This window comes from Nicotiana attenuata, chromosome 6 (assembly GCF_001879085.1).
Source record: "Nicotiana attenuata strain UT chromosome 6, NIATTr2, whole genome shotgun sequence".
In the NCBI taxonomy this organism is placed as follows: Eukaryota; Viridiplantae; Streptophyta; class Magnoliopsida; order Solanales; family Solanaceae; genus Nicotiana; species Nicotiana attenuata.
Genome location: NC_031994.1, coordinates 32,104,718 through 32,120,525, shown reverse-complemented (window position 1 = coordinate 32,120,525; position 15,808 = coordinate 32,104,718). Strand labels below are relative to the sequence as shown.

At 41.9% G+C, this 15,808-nt stretch overlaps 1 pseudogene; it reads right to left on the bottom strand.

Annotated features, from left to right (window-relative positions):
* LOC109227755 lies at positions 654 to 3,598 on the bottom strand (annotated as a pseudogene).

Sequence of the window (15,808 nt, the reverse complement as noted above, 5' to 3'; positions counted from 1 at the left end):
GATGTTGACTTTAGAAACTTTGATGCCATAAAATAGAGAGAATCTGTTTAAATTTTATGAAGAAAGTCATCAGTTCCTTTAGTTGTCTTTGTTTGTTTCTGCCACAAAATTTTAGAGAAAAAGCAAAAGGAAAGAAAAGCTCAAAAACAACAAAAGGGAAATGCATACCTGTGATAAAGCCCTTGTGATCCCTTGTTATTCCAGTTTTAACAATACCTGGATGGACAGCATTGATAGCTATATTTGCGTTTCTTGCCTGTTCATTCCAACATTCATTTTCAGTAGCGAAACCAAAAAAAAAAAAAAAGAAGCCAAAAGCACTCTTGTGTACAAAAGACTATTTTCGGATACAAGAAATGAGACTTTTTGTGGCGACTAAAGTCACCAAAAAAATTTTTGTGGCGATCTTAAAGTCGTTGAGGTTAGTCCCAAACTTATTCGCGATGACCTCTAGTGTATGAAGAAATAAATAGGTACATATTCACCTTTAGCTGTCTTGACAATTCCTTGGCATGTAAAATGTTGGCCAATTTTGACTGAGCATATGCACGAGTACCATTATAACTGTACACAAGCAATTCAAAGTAAATGAGATGCTTGCAAAACATGTAAATCTGTGATTATAGTGATACATATACTAATGAGGAGAGAAGTTAATACATGTTAGGTTTGAGCATTTGGCAGAAGTTGAAATGATCTCTTTTCACCCAGTTGTGAACTACAGAAGTAACATTTACAATCCTTCCTTCAATCCCTGTTTGATCTGCTGTCTCTACCATCTTATCTAATAGCATCTCTGTCAACAGAAAATGACCTGCCCAACACCATAACCAATTTAAGTTCAATCCTCACTGAGATTAACTTCTATGCACTGACAGTGTATTGTTTTTTACTCTATCAGGTAAATTCGACCTGTAATGAGAGGTAACTGCTTAGTAAGTCTAATTGGTAACACAGTATATTGGAGTAGTACATAACTTGCTACAACTAGTCAAAATACATTGATAGTGTACCAATCATTACGAATTATTAGTGTTGTTATTGCTAAAAGTGGACTGTAGAAGATAAATTACCTAAGTAGTTTGTGGCAAAAGTGAGCTCAATTTTGTCTTCAGAAAACTCCAACTTGTGTGAAAATTTGCCTGCATTATTTCTGCATGATAAAATTTCAGACTAAAATCTTTGAATGGAAGAAAATGAAGTCAAGTCTATTTCCAATAAAATAATGTGAGCCCAGGGATTCTCTTTTTGTATGGCTTCTTTTACCATAGCTGCCTTCTTCAAGTCTCTTGCAGGAATAACTATTCTTACACCCCTCTTTGCCAGCACTCTTGCTGTTTCTGCTCCTATCCCAGATGTTGCACCTGTAATTTATTCATTCATCAAAATCCAAAAAGAATAACATTTTAAGTCCTGTGCACTGTCGGTGCAAAATATATTTGTCACTTATAAGGTAATTAATTACAGGTAAATATCTGGTAAAATTGATAACTAACCCGTTGTGACAAGGTTAAAATTCACTGATTGCCTAAAGGTCTGTCTAATCTTTACATGACAAAATGAGTCTATGGAGAGAGCACTAAATAACTAATGCAGGGTCATTATAATTGTAATTTATGAAAATGTGGACTGTGACTTAAATATATAGATAATGAACTTTTTGTTGTTAAAGATAGCATGATTAGTTCTCGGTACTGTCCAGATGGAAATTATATACTAGTATTAAACATTAATCTATGAGAGACTAGTAGTACACAGTAGAGTAGAATCCCATATATCTGTTCTAAGAATATTCGTATGTTATATCTTCAAAATAATCCAACCAACAGATAAATGAAGATAAAAGAATGTATGAGTAGCTAGAAATCTGTAGTAGCAGATGAAAAAAAATACATTCAAACGGAAAAAGAACTGAAGACTAACCAGCGATAATTGCAGTGAGGTGAGAAGAAAGGGAAAAGGAGCAATTTTGAGTGACTTGCTCTGCAGTGGTTTTAGAGCCATAACCACTTGGCCCAGCAATACCTACTAAATATTTAAGAGTAGCCTTCATCAGAGCACAACTTGGAATTTTAAATTGAAAGATTGCAGCTATGGTTGAAAACCACGTATATATAAATGCCTTGTAAACCTTATGGATATCCATGCACCTATATATGCAAGAAAATATTATAGACTCGAAAATGAAAATATTTTGCCAACTTCCAATTACAACAGATCCCTATATTTGTAGCTTATATTGTCAGATTATTTCGGCTATGACCAAAGAAAAGTTTGTCGTGTTTTGATTGACCATTAGCTTCTGATTTATCTTTTTGAGATTTTTTGCATAGCACACGCACGTAATTATGTGCAAGTTTTCTTTCTTTCTTCGAATAATTGCTGTCTGCCCTTATTAGTCTTGCCTTACTTTTTCTTTTTTCTACCGTAATGTTTGTTCTGCTTTGGGGAAAGGTTAAAAATTTTGTTGTTTCAGGGCACATACTTTAGCTGCTGTTTCCAACTATGTCTTTTTCTTCTTTGAACTCCAGGAAAAAAAGAAAAACATTAAGGAATGTTCACCTAAGCAGTTTTGGTTTTGATGATTGATAATGTATGGGCTAAAATCCGATCTAGGAAACTCAGTACGCAAAGGTGATCATCATGGAGGTCGTATCTCACCATGGGCGGCTCGGCCGAGTACGACCAGGGCGAGCCGTTGAAGGGTTCATTAAAGCCGAGGTCCATGACAAGCGGAACGAGCCATAGAGTGGCTCGCTAGGGCCGAGATCAAGCAGGGAAGGGAAACAAGGGTTAGTTTGGCTTTGGAATCTGTGGAGAGAATATTCAACAGAATATTCCCCCTAGTTGTACTTTCTAGGATTCTTTGGGAATATCCCATATAAATAGGGGAAGAGATAGAAAGGGGATGGGGATTCAATTGTAAGAGAAGTATTCAAAGATAAATACAAATAACCACCTTTTATAGAGAGACTATCTTTTCGTGGATTATTCCATTTGTCATTTCCATCAGATCCAAGAAAGTAAGCAATATTCTTTAGCATTCGTGTGATTCAACGTTATCAGAAGATGGAATCTTTTGTCCTCTCCACTAATTGGTGATTCCTCCCTCATATTTATATTTATTGCCATTTAATACAATTATTGCTCATCATCCTTCTTGCCATCCAACTTTGGTAACGTTATTTAATGCTCTTTGTATTAAACCGGCTCAACGCTATTCTATACTATTTATGCATGTCCATGCCAAATCTAGAACTTATTGTGTTTAACAAGGATTTATCCATCACCATTGTATTTAATTAATTTAACAAAAAGGTTTCATACTTTTTGATAAAACAATTTGGCGCCGTCTGTGTGGATTTCCTAGTTAAAATCTTAGTTTCTTCTAGATCTAAGAAAGAAAAGAAAAACAACATGCAGAAAACCCTATATATTCTGCCGTATGCACAAATCTAACATGGCAGGTAATGGAGAGGAAAAGAGAAAAGCAATAGCTGACATCACTACCAACCTCCTTCACACCATCAACAAAACAGAAGACGAGAACATGACACCGAATGCATCTCCTTGGTGAAACAGCTCGTCCCTTCCCCATGGTAGCATCACGACTTCACATGGTAGGGCGGCTTCAACGTCCACAATGGAGGAGGCACCACCCGCAGTGAAGAAACTACTCGAGGCGTGGTTGACAAATACACTGACCAACATTCTTGACAAGCCAGCCCAGAGGCTGAGCAGAGAAGGAGCAGAGGCTCGCGCTGCGCCAACTCTCAAAGAACAACACGCTCCTGCCCCAACAGGTATTACTGACAATGTTAATGGTGCAGATAACGACACCCTCACGGCCATTTTGAGGAAAATGGAGGAGATGGAGAACGAGAATAAGATGCTCCGAGAGCAAATGAAAGAACATCAAGAAAGGGTTGATAAGATACCGGGCGCACCGGAACTTCTGCCAAAAAGGGACGCCGGCCGGTTCGTGGAACAACCATATAGTGATGAGGCGGCACCACATGCCATACCAAAACTTTCAAAATGCCGCCGTACTTGAAAATATATGACGGCACGACGGACTAGAAGATCATGTGACCCACTATGTCACAGCAGTGAAAGGCAATGACCTCGGCAAAGAACAAGTGTCATCCATATTACTGAAGAAGTTTGGCGAAACCCTTACCGGAGGAGCCCTGACTTGGTACTCGCAGCTGCCTGCACGCTCGATTGAAACATTCAAGGAAATGGCCGATAAGTTTGTACCAGTTCACGCTGGAGCAAAAAAGGCGGAGGCGAGAGTAAATGACATATTAGCCATCAAACAATCACCCGGAGAGGGACTTAGGGATTTCCTCGCTCGATTCAACCGAGTAAGAATGACCTTGCCAAACGTATCGGAAGGAATAGTCGTGGCGGCCTTTCAGAACGGGCTAAACAGAAGCGGTTCAAGAGCGACCAGAAAGCTGCTGAGCCGCCTTATGAAATATCCCCCTACAACTTGGAACGAAATACACAATGCTTATTGCGCCGATGTTCGAGCCGACGAGGATGATCTAAATGGGCCAATTCAGCAGTTAACTTCAGTACAAGTCGAACCCAGAAAGGACCGAAGGAGCGACAATAGGAGAGATCAAACGGGGCTCCGACCCGATCGGGAAAAGTATTAGCCCTACACTCGAGGCACTCTCATGCCGCCTCCCGCCACGACGAAGGCCTGTCCAGGCCGCGAATAGGGACTCACCGAAGTCAGAAAAGTATGCCCCCTTACTATCTGCTCACAATTTCTGTGTTTCCCCCTCAGAAATAGTTTATGCGCTGGAAAAGCTCGGCCTAAAAGTAAAATGGCCGCAGAAGATGAGGTCCGACCCCAACACTAGAAAGTCAAACGCCCTCTGCGAATTTTACCAAGAGCGGGGTCATAAAACCGAGGACTGCCTCGCCTTGAGACAAGAAGTCGTTAAATGCTCCGCCAAGGGCACCTGAAAGAGCTGATGAGCGACCGAGGAAGGGCCAACTTCGCTCGTGGGTGAGAACAGCACTAGGATCCACCCAAATCGCCCTCCCCGATTCAAACCATTCAAATGATCATCGGAGAGGGTAACGACGCATCAATCAACAACGTAAAGTTCACCACCACCCACAAACTCAAAAGGTCGATCACTCATGAACGGTACGACGAACTCGAAGAAAGTATCATCTTCATAAGTCGGATACCCACAATTTGGTTTTTCCTCATTATGACGCCCTTGTCATTACTTTACCCATCTTAGACACTGATGTAAAGTGTATTATGGTCGATGACGGAAGCAGCGCGTGCATCATTCACCCAAGAGTTATCACCCAAATGAAACTCGATGATAGGATAGTGCCACGCTGCATCACACTAATGGGTTTTAACAATGCAGTGGAGCGGACCTCGGGAGAAATTACATTGCCTATCCTAGCCGATGGCGTTACGTTGGAAACCACATTCCACCTCATGGATCAAGATGCGTACAACGCCATCATAGGTCGACCCTGGATCCACGCCGTGAAAGCCGTCCCCTCAAGCTTATACCAAGTTATCAAATTTCCCACTCTATGGGGGATATTCTGCAATCGAGGGGAGCAATGCACCACCATGGAATGCTATTGCATCGCCCAAGACTGCACTCACACCCAACAATTGAAAGGCAAAACCAAAGAAGCATAGCAATCAACATGGTCGAGGTCAAGTGAGAACGAGCAAGATGTAATCAAAGATCCCGAAGTCGTGAAAGCTTCGGGATCCACCGTAGAGGACCTCGACTCCGTCCAACTCGATGAAAATGACCATAGCAAAAAAGCTTACATCGGCCACAAATAGCAGGATTCAGGTAAGTTCCGTCAATTTTTAGATAACAACAGAGATTTGTTCGCCTTTTCCCATGCAGATTCCGGGCATTCCGAAAGAGATAGCAATCCACAAGTTGAACGTCGACCCATCTTATCCTCCACTAACGCAAATAAGGCGAAAATTCAACTCAATGATGCCGTTCGCGAAGAGGTCGAAAAACTACTAGAGCACGGTTCTATCAGAGAGTCGAAGTATCCTCAGTGGGTCGCCAATATGGTCATGGTAAAAAAGAAAAATGGCGAATGTGCGTAGACTTCACAGATTTGAACAATGCCTGCCCAAAGGACTCGTTCCCACTGCCCCATATTGATCAACTCATCGACGCAACTGACGGGCATGAGCTATTAAGCTTTTTAGATGCCTACTGGGGCTACAACCAAATCCTCATGGAGGAGGAAGACCAAGAAAAGACCACCTTCATTACTCACCAGGGGACGTACTGCTATAGGGTCATGCCGTTCGGATTGAAAAACGTAGGGGCGACATATCAGAGGTTGGGGACAAGAATGTTCAAAGACCAACTCCATAAAACAATGGAAGTCTACATCGACGATATGTTGGTCAAGTCAAATAGGAAGGAGGATCACATCGACCACCTAAAAGAAGCCTTCGACATACTCAGACATACGACATGAAGTTAAACCCCGAGAAGTGTGCCTTCGAGGTAACTTCGAGAAAATTCCTCGATTTCTTGGTATCACAATGAGGTATAGAAGTCAACCCGGACCAAATCAAAGCTATCGAAGGGATACCAGAGGACCTGACTAGTAAAAAACAAGTACAAAAGCTAACCGGTCGTATAGCCGCCCTGTCAAGGTTCATCTCGCGGTCCTCTGATAGAGGCCATAAATTTTTCGGCGTGCTCAAGAAAGACAACGAACTCCAATGGAACTCCGAATGCGTCGAAGCCTTAAGAGAGCTAAAAGCATACTTGTCTCCCCTCCACTACTCGCCAAGGCATACCCGGTGAGTGTGTCCTCGTCTACTTGGCTGTGTCCGACGTGGCCGTGAGCGCGATTCTAGTCCGAGAAAACAAAGGTACGCAATCTACCATTTATTACATTAGCAAAACCCTGGTCGATGCCGAAACGAGGTATCCACACCTCGAGAAGCTGGCCTTGGCTCTAGTCGTAGCTTCACGAAAGCTTAGACCCTACTTCCAGTGCCACCCTATCTCGGTAGTAATCCCCCTAAGGAGTATTCTGCACGAGCCCAAGATGTCAGGCCGATTAGCCAAATGGGCCATAGAACTAAGCGAGTATGATATAAACCTATCAGCCGCGGATGACGATAAAGTCACAAGTGCTCCCTGACTTCGTTGCCGACTTCAGTGCAAAAATAATGCCTGAAGTCGAAAAGGAAACCGCCCATACTCCCCCCGAATTACACGACCTATGGGTGCTGTACACAGATGGCTCTTCCGACGCATTGGGATCGGGACTGGGACCCGTGCTTGAGGTCCCAACCGGCGAAGTAATTTGCCAATCTATTCGATGCCCAGATATGACTAACAATGAAACCGAGTATGAGACCGTGATTATAGGTTTAAAACTAGCGTTCAAGTACGGAGCAAGGCGGGTCGTCCTACAGTGTGACTTTCAGCTTGTCGTCAATCAAGTCACAGGGACTTTCCAAATAAAAGAGCAGAGGTTGCAAAACTATCAGGTCGAGATCTGCAAGATATTACCCTAGCTCGATGAATGCCAGCTCGACCAGATCCCCGAACATAGATATTGAAGCAGACGGTCTCGCCAAGCTGGCCACAACCACTAAAAACATCCCCGGGGAAGGGAATGTGGTTACTCTCCTTCACTAGTCGATCGACCAAATCGAGGTACGAACTGTAAACTTAACTTGGTACTGGAGGAATCGTATTATGTCATATTTGCAGGACGGGGTGCTCCCACCCGATAAAAAGGAATCCAGGAAGCTGCGAATGCAGGCGGCCATGTACAATGTCAACAATAACGACTTATACAAAAGAACATTTGGCGGCCCTTTAACGAAGTGCTTAGGACCAAATCAAACGCGGCGCATCCTCGAAGAAGTGCACGAAGGCCACTACAGGGCTCATACCGGTAGTCGAGCTCTCACCAGATGCCTCATACGAGCGGGCTACTATTGGCCCACGATGAAAAAGGAGGCTGCCAACTTTGTCAAAAAGTGCGAGCAATGCCAAAAATATGCCCCCATGACAGTCACCTCGCCCTGGCCTTTCATTAAATGGGGAAAGGATATCGTTGGACCCCTCCCAGCGGGACAAGGTAATGTACGATTCCTTTTAGTTTTAACTGACTATTTTTCCAACTAGGTGGAAGCAGATGCATTTGCCCAAATACGCGAGCAAGAAGTGATCACATTCATATGGAGAAACATCATATGCCGCTTCGACATCCCCAAAGAAATCAGCTGCGACAACGGGCCTGGAGAAAAGACTGCCGAGTTCTTTGAAAAATGGCACATCAAAAGAATACTCTCCACGCCATATCATCATGCGGGTAACGGTCAGGCGGAATCCTCCAACAAGTCAATATTGAACATCATGAAAAAGAAGCTCGAGAAAGCCAAGGGACTGTGGCCGGAATTGCTGCCGGAAGTGCTATGGGCATACTGCACAATGCCGAAAACAAGCACAGGAGAAACGCCATACTCACTGGTCTATGCGACTGACGCAGTGATACCAGTCGCGATCGGTGAACCAAGTCTAAGATATTCAAATGAGAGCGGGCTAGACAACGATGAAAGTAGAAGGCAAGACCTCGACGAGGCTGAAGAGCGAAGAGACATGGCCTACATAAGAATTGTAGCCCAAAATCAACAAGCTGAGCGGTACTACAACAAAAATGCCATGGTCAAGCCGCTCAAAGTCAGGGACTATGTACTCAAAGCCAAAACACAAGCAAGCAAGGAACCGCGGGAAGGCAAACCGGGAACCAATTGGGATGGCCCATACAAAATTACAACAGCAGTAAGCAAAGGGTCGTTCCAGCTAGAAACAATGGAGGGAAAACTACTACCAAACAATTGGAACGTCACCCACCTCAAATACTTCAACTTCTAAAGATTGACGTCCCCCGAGTTGTGCTCTTTTTACCTCTCCCGAGTTTTGTCCCTATTGGGTTTTCTCGGGGAGGTTTTTAACGATGTGACAAAGAGGGCGTCTCGAAGTTAGTGTAAGTTCATTGCTCGCCTCACAACTACTTCTCCAGGTCGACCAATGAATGGACTAGATAGACTGGGACTTCTCCAATGTATGCATGAACAGAATGAAACATGTAAACTTCTCCGATGAATGTATAAACAAAACGAAATACGCAAATACACGAGTTCCTCATTTCTCTACCAAGTTCATACATTACGCCAATCTCTAAGAGTCATCATTCGACCTCGTTCGAATCGACTCACATTCGACCTCGTTCGAATCAACCAAGAGTCAATATTTGACCTCGTTCGAATCAACTCACATTCGACCTTGTCCGAATCGAATCACATTCGACCTCGTTCGAATGAACTAAGAGTCAACATTCGACTTCGTTCAAATTGACTCACATTCAATCTCGTTCGAATTGACTCACATTCGACCTCGTTCGAATTAACTCGCATTCGATTAATTAAAAATTCAACCTCGTTTAAATTAATTAAACATTCGACCGTGTTCGAACTCATATTCGATCACACCCGAATTCAACTCATGTTGACTTAAGTTCAATTTATAACTTTGTTTGAATTAAGTATGACATAGGACTTCACCCAAGAACAAACAGCAAAAAGTCATGATCATTCCATTCCCAAAGTAAAACATCTTACAAAGGGCCAGAAAGACGCCCCACAAAAAAAGAACAAAAACTAAGAACAAAAGCATCACACTACATCTCCGCCTTCTCCGTCGCCATCTACACCGCCCGTCGCAGCAACACCATCTCCATCATTACCGCCCATTCCAGCAGCACCATCTCCATCATCACCGCCCGATCCAGCAGCACTATCTCCATCATCACCCTCACTATTAGGATACTCGTCATCATACCAAGCATCAGACGCAAGCCATACAAGTCCTCTTCATCATCACCGGTCCCCGACGTAGCGGGGTCGTAACCACATGCAAGCCTGGCGTCACGTGCTTTAACATGAACATCTTCAAAATCGGCCTCTGGAACCTTCCCCGCCATCATCAAGTTCCTATATATGTCCAGCTGAGCCTCAACATGGATCCACATCTCGTATAAATGCTGGGGAACGTTAGGGAAAGTGGAAGCATGAGAGGAGGACGGTTGAGCCAACTGCCTCGCCTTCCGGCCTCAAGGACGGTGATCTGCTCTTTCAAAATCGAAAAATCATTTTCGAGACCACCAGTCCGTTCGCTAGCCTCTCTCTCCCTAAGTGCTGTCGTCTTAGCATCGTTCGCCCGCTTAGACCTAAGGACACGGACAACATTCTCCAATTCGGCCACCTGCGCCAACGCCACCACCCTGGCCTCCCCGGACCTCCCCAACTCAGCAATCTTTTCAGCCAACTCTCCACTCAAGCCATCGGCTCTGATCAAGTTCTGATCATGCTCTGGTCATAAGGACGCCACCTGAGCTTGGAGGTCGACACATTCAGCCACGACCCCCTTGTTCACTTCGATCTCGTCCTCTTTAATCTTGAGCGCCCCCTCAAGCAAGCTCGCTGCATCTGCCGATGACTCTCACGAGCTCATCGTCCCTCTGCTTCAACTCTTCCCTAAAAGATTGGAGGTTATCTCCAGCGCAGACCCGAGCACGCATCTCACAGTACTTATCGCGGAACCGGCGATACTTCGTAACCATTTTCATAAAAATAACCTTCTTTTTCTCCGCTCGGCGAGCACTATCAATTTCCAAGTTGAGAGTCTGAAGAGAGAGAACAAAAAAAAAGAGAAAGGAAGAGTTAGTAGGAACGAAAAGGAGATAAACACAAGGCAAAAGAACGAAAACAAAGGTAACTCACCCGCATAGCCAATCTGGATACGCTTAACGAGAGATCGACATCCTTGAATGACTGTAGAGCCCTGTTCTCGGAGCTAGAGCAAAGTGGCACCAAAGAGGGGACCACGCTCTCCGTTTTGGTCATCAAATTGAAATCCAAAGGGATGACTATTGAACGAGAGGATCCATCCGTTCTCACCTCAACCTGGGTAAGTCTCTCATCGAACATCCTCTCCTCCTCGGGGTCGACGTCAGAACTCGATTCAAAATCATCGACAGCCACATCTCTCTCCCCTCTTCGGCGGAGGAAGGAATATTGACCGAATCAGAGGACGACGGATCGCTCCTCAGTATAACCACGGTAACCTCCGGTAAAGAAGCAACCTCAGCATGGGGAATCGAAGTTTTGATGTCCGAAGCCACGCCAATTTCCGATACGGGTACGGTCGGTTAGGGTTTGTCACGCCCCAACCTTGGGAGGCGTGGCTGGCACCCGGTGCCGCACTGGCCCGAGTGAACCACTCTGAAACTCATTCATTTCTTTTGTAACTATCATGGGCCAACATGGCCACAACTCGTAATGTACAATTGTAAGTGGACAATATTGTATCACTGAACCTTTTTTTCTTAAAACATGAATACATATGGGCCGTCAAGGCCTCTGACATACTGTACAAAATGAACCTTTGTCTACAAAGCCTCTAAGATTATTCAACATTAAATGGGATAGGATACCGACCTACCCATAAGTCTGTAGCAAAACTCTGACACGATGACTCATAGCCTCAGCCACACTCCGAATGAGGTGGAGTCTTACCGATCCTTCACTGAATGCCAATCTCTTCTACTATGAGGGATCATCAAACTGATTATCTATACCTGCAGGCATGAATGCAGCGTTCCCAACAAAAGGACGTCAGTACGAATAATGTACCGAGTATGTAAGGCATGTAAATCAGTATATAAAGAACATGGAGAAACATGGAGTAAAGAACTCAACCTGTAAGTCTGGATAGCTTTGTAAATTACGAAATATTTATAATGTCATGCATATAAATGTCATGTAATGCATAGGTCTGTATGTACATAAGATCATCAAGCCTCTGAGGGCATCCCATCATATCATCTCGGCCACTGTGGGCAAACCATCAACATATACCAGTTGATCAGGTAGTGGTGCGTATATAACGCCGTAGCCTTTTCCCTTATCCCCTCCCCCCCATATATATATATATATATATATATATATATATATATATATATATATATATATATATATATATATATATATATATGCGTATATAACGGCATCTGGTCATGGGTCAATGTGCATGTATAAATGCATGAAATGCATATGAAATACGTTAATAAATTCTCTCGGTACGTCATAAGACCATTATGCCTCTGATTAGTACCATGAAATACTTTACCAACTTACGTATTTTTGAGACCCATGAACAGATGATAGAATAATATGACACATTGGAGAATAAGAATATACACATCTCTAGCATTTCTACGAATAGAGTAATTTATGGAAGTTGTGCATTTGCTCGTCTCGTTTGCATCATACGGATCATGCCAAAAGAAAGGAGGGATAGCCTTAACATACCTGATTATAAGTATATAAAGATGCATGGTAGGTAAATATCCAGCAACTCTCATTCCGTTGTAAATTTTCTTCACTTCAAATATGTCACCAGCTTGTGCAAGTGCCTCAAGCATCAAAAGAATGGAACTCTTACTAATCTTGAAAACCATATCTTGTAGTTCCTGAATCAGAACATATAACTCGTTTAAACTACTATCAACAATTAACACTTGCATGAGATTGTTGATGGTATCCAATGTAGGAGATGGACCATTTCTCATCATGGTATTAAAAATAGCTCTAGCTTTCTCATAAAACCCACTTAAAGCATAAGCTTGTATTAATGCATTCCAAGCCGTCCTCTCTACAACACCATACCGTTCTTCTAAAGTTGCGACAACACCCTCTGCCTTTTTAACTACTTTCAGCTCCAATATCTTATCAGTTAAAAATTGGACCCTTTTACGCCAATCTTTAGCCCTTTTAAGTGCAAGTTTAGTCATTTTCTTAGCCTCAGTCCTACTAGTCCTACCCAATACCTCTTGGTTTTCATCATTTGAGTTCAAAGACTCCTCTTTTACATCACTTTCAAAATCAAATTCAACATTTTTAATGGAGGTAACGGGTATAGATAACTGCGAAAGATGTGAATTTTGGTGGGTGTCGGTGAATTTAAGGTGGGGCCATCTAGCAGATGGAGAAGCTCTACTATAGGTGAATTTCTTGGGGGTGTCTTGGTCATTAACAGTAGAAGTAGTAGTAGCAGAAGTTGAGCAATCTAGAGAGCAATAAACAGAGGTTTTTCGTTGTACCTTTGATTTTGTTGCGGAGTTTAATTGTGGCGGAGGAATACTCAGCAGTGCCGTTGATGCCATTCCCTTAAGATTTTCTTGGGTTCAAAGAGAGTTCACGACATGGTAGGGATTTGATTGAATAAAAGAATCAAAGCTAGTGGAGAGCTTCTATCTACTTTTAAGTGTTTGTTGTTATGAATTGAGAAGATATTTTTACAAGAATGTGTTATTACCTCTATTGTTTTTTTATCAAGCTCAAAGGCTATGTCTTATAACTAGCATTTTAGGTTGCCACCTAATGAAAATTGACTAAGAGTCACTTCTCCAAGAAGTGGCTTGCTGCCACGTGTGGGTGGGGTGGGAAATTAATCTTATCCCATAATCAAAAAATTAATTAGGTAATATCCCGCTATCCGATAATTAACCAATACCCGCATAATTAAGAATTGTCTCAAATTACTTAAAACTTTACTTATTTTTAATATATTTTATACATCCTACTATCATGATCATATGGTACCTTGTATGGTACTAGTCCATCAATATCAGGTATTTTAGCTCGGGCTGTATTTTATCCCAAAATGAAAAATTTCGGCCAACCTCATTCTCTTCAACTCGTTTACCCTCTCACCTTCACGACTTTACTTATTACTTGTTATAAATATCTTAAATACTTATAACCTCAAAAAATAGTCTTGTCCTCATCTTAAAGTACTACTATTACAATATTAAAATAATAAATCGTGGTACCATATAAAACTAATACATATACTATTATTTTATTAAAACCTCCATGTAAAAATACATATATCTTCTCAACTTATAATTTTTGCTAATCTCGTACAAATAGTACAAATTCTCGTACGCTTAATTCTTAAAATGGTAAAAAGATAATCTTCTTTTCTTGTGAGAAAATAATTCTATCTTTACAATAAAGAAAATATCATAAACTTCCTCATATTACGTGTATAATTTAAAATATATTCGAAAGTAGTAATATTAATAACTATATAAAATCAAAATTTTCAAGCTTTTTACAAAAATCTTTCACTCAATATAAATACCATATCACAATGTATCTAATGGTATCAAGGTTGTTAAACTTACTGGGTCTTATGGTCACAAATCCTCTGTAGAAAAGTACGGGATGTAACATCCTTCCCCTCTCTAGAAACATTCGTCCTCGAATGTTAACCCTTTGAGATTTTCAAATTTTTTGCTAGGGTCTTCTATGTTTAGTAATCTAAAACCCAACCTCTATCTGAGCTCTGGACTATTCACAACCTTTTGTACTTGAGTATCTCGTATCTTCTTCACTTTTACCTTACTTAACTTTCAATCGTGCATCTTATCTTCTGTTTCTTCCATAACTTCCCTTCCACATAAGTAGAAATTACATCTACGCCTTAAAGCTCTATTGTGATAGCACCTCTAGTGCATACAAAATTCGGTAGAAACTTTATACTGAATTCTTACGACTTAGCTCTATGGCACGATATGGAAACAAAAGAAGGGTAACATTTCCTAAATGTCCTATAGCCTCTCAATTATAAATGTGGTGCGAAACACGCCCATAAGTGAGACTCTACTAGGCACGGCTTTGTAGACTCACTAGGACACAACCTCGCTCTGATACCACTTTGTCACGCCCCAACCTTAAGAGGCGTGGCTGGCACCCGGTGCCACACTGGCCCGAGCGAATCACTCTGAAACTCATACATTTCTTTTGTAACTATCATGGGCCAACATGGCCACAACTCGTAATGTACAATTGTAAGTGGACAACATTGTATGACTGACCTATTTTTCTTAAAACATGAATACATATGGGCCGTCAAAGCCTCTAACATACTGTACAAAATGAACCTCTGTCTACAAAGCCTTTAAGATTATTCGACATTAAATGGGATAGGGTACCGACCTACCCATAAGTCTGTAGAAAAACTATGACACGATGACTCATAGACTCGGCTGCACTCCGAATAAGGTAGAGTCTTACCGATCCTTTGCTGAATGCCAATCTAGTCTACTATGAGAGCTCGTCAAACTGATTATCTATACCTGCAGGCATGAATGCAGCATCCCCAACAAAAGGACGTCAGTACGAATAATGTACCGAGTATGTAAGTCATGTAAATCAGTATATAAAGGACATGGAGAAACATGGAGTAAATGACTCAACCTGTAAGTCTGGATAGCTCTTTAAATTATGAAATATTTATAATGTCATGCATATAAATGTCATGTAATGCATAGGTCTGTACGTACATAAGATCATCAAGCCTCTGAGGGCATCCCATCATATCATCTCGGCCACTATGGGCAAATCATCAACGTATACCAGCTGATCAGGTGGTGGTGCGTATATATATATATATATATATATACACACACACGCGCGCGCGTATATAATGCCATCTGGTCATGGGTCAATGCACATGTATAAATGCATGAAATGCATATCAAATACGTTAATAAAATCTCTCGGTACGTCATAAGACCATTAAGCCTCTGATTAATACCATGAAATAAACTTTACCAACTTATGTATTTTTGAGACCCATGAACAGATGATAGAATAAAATGCACATGGGAGAATAAGAAT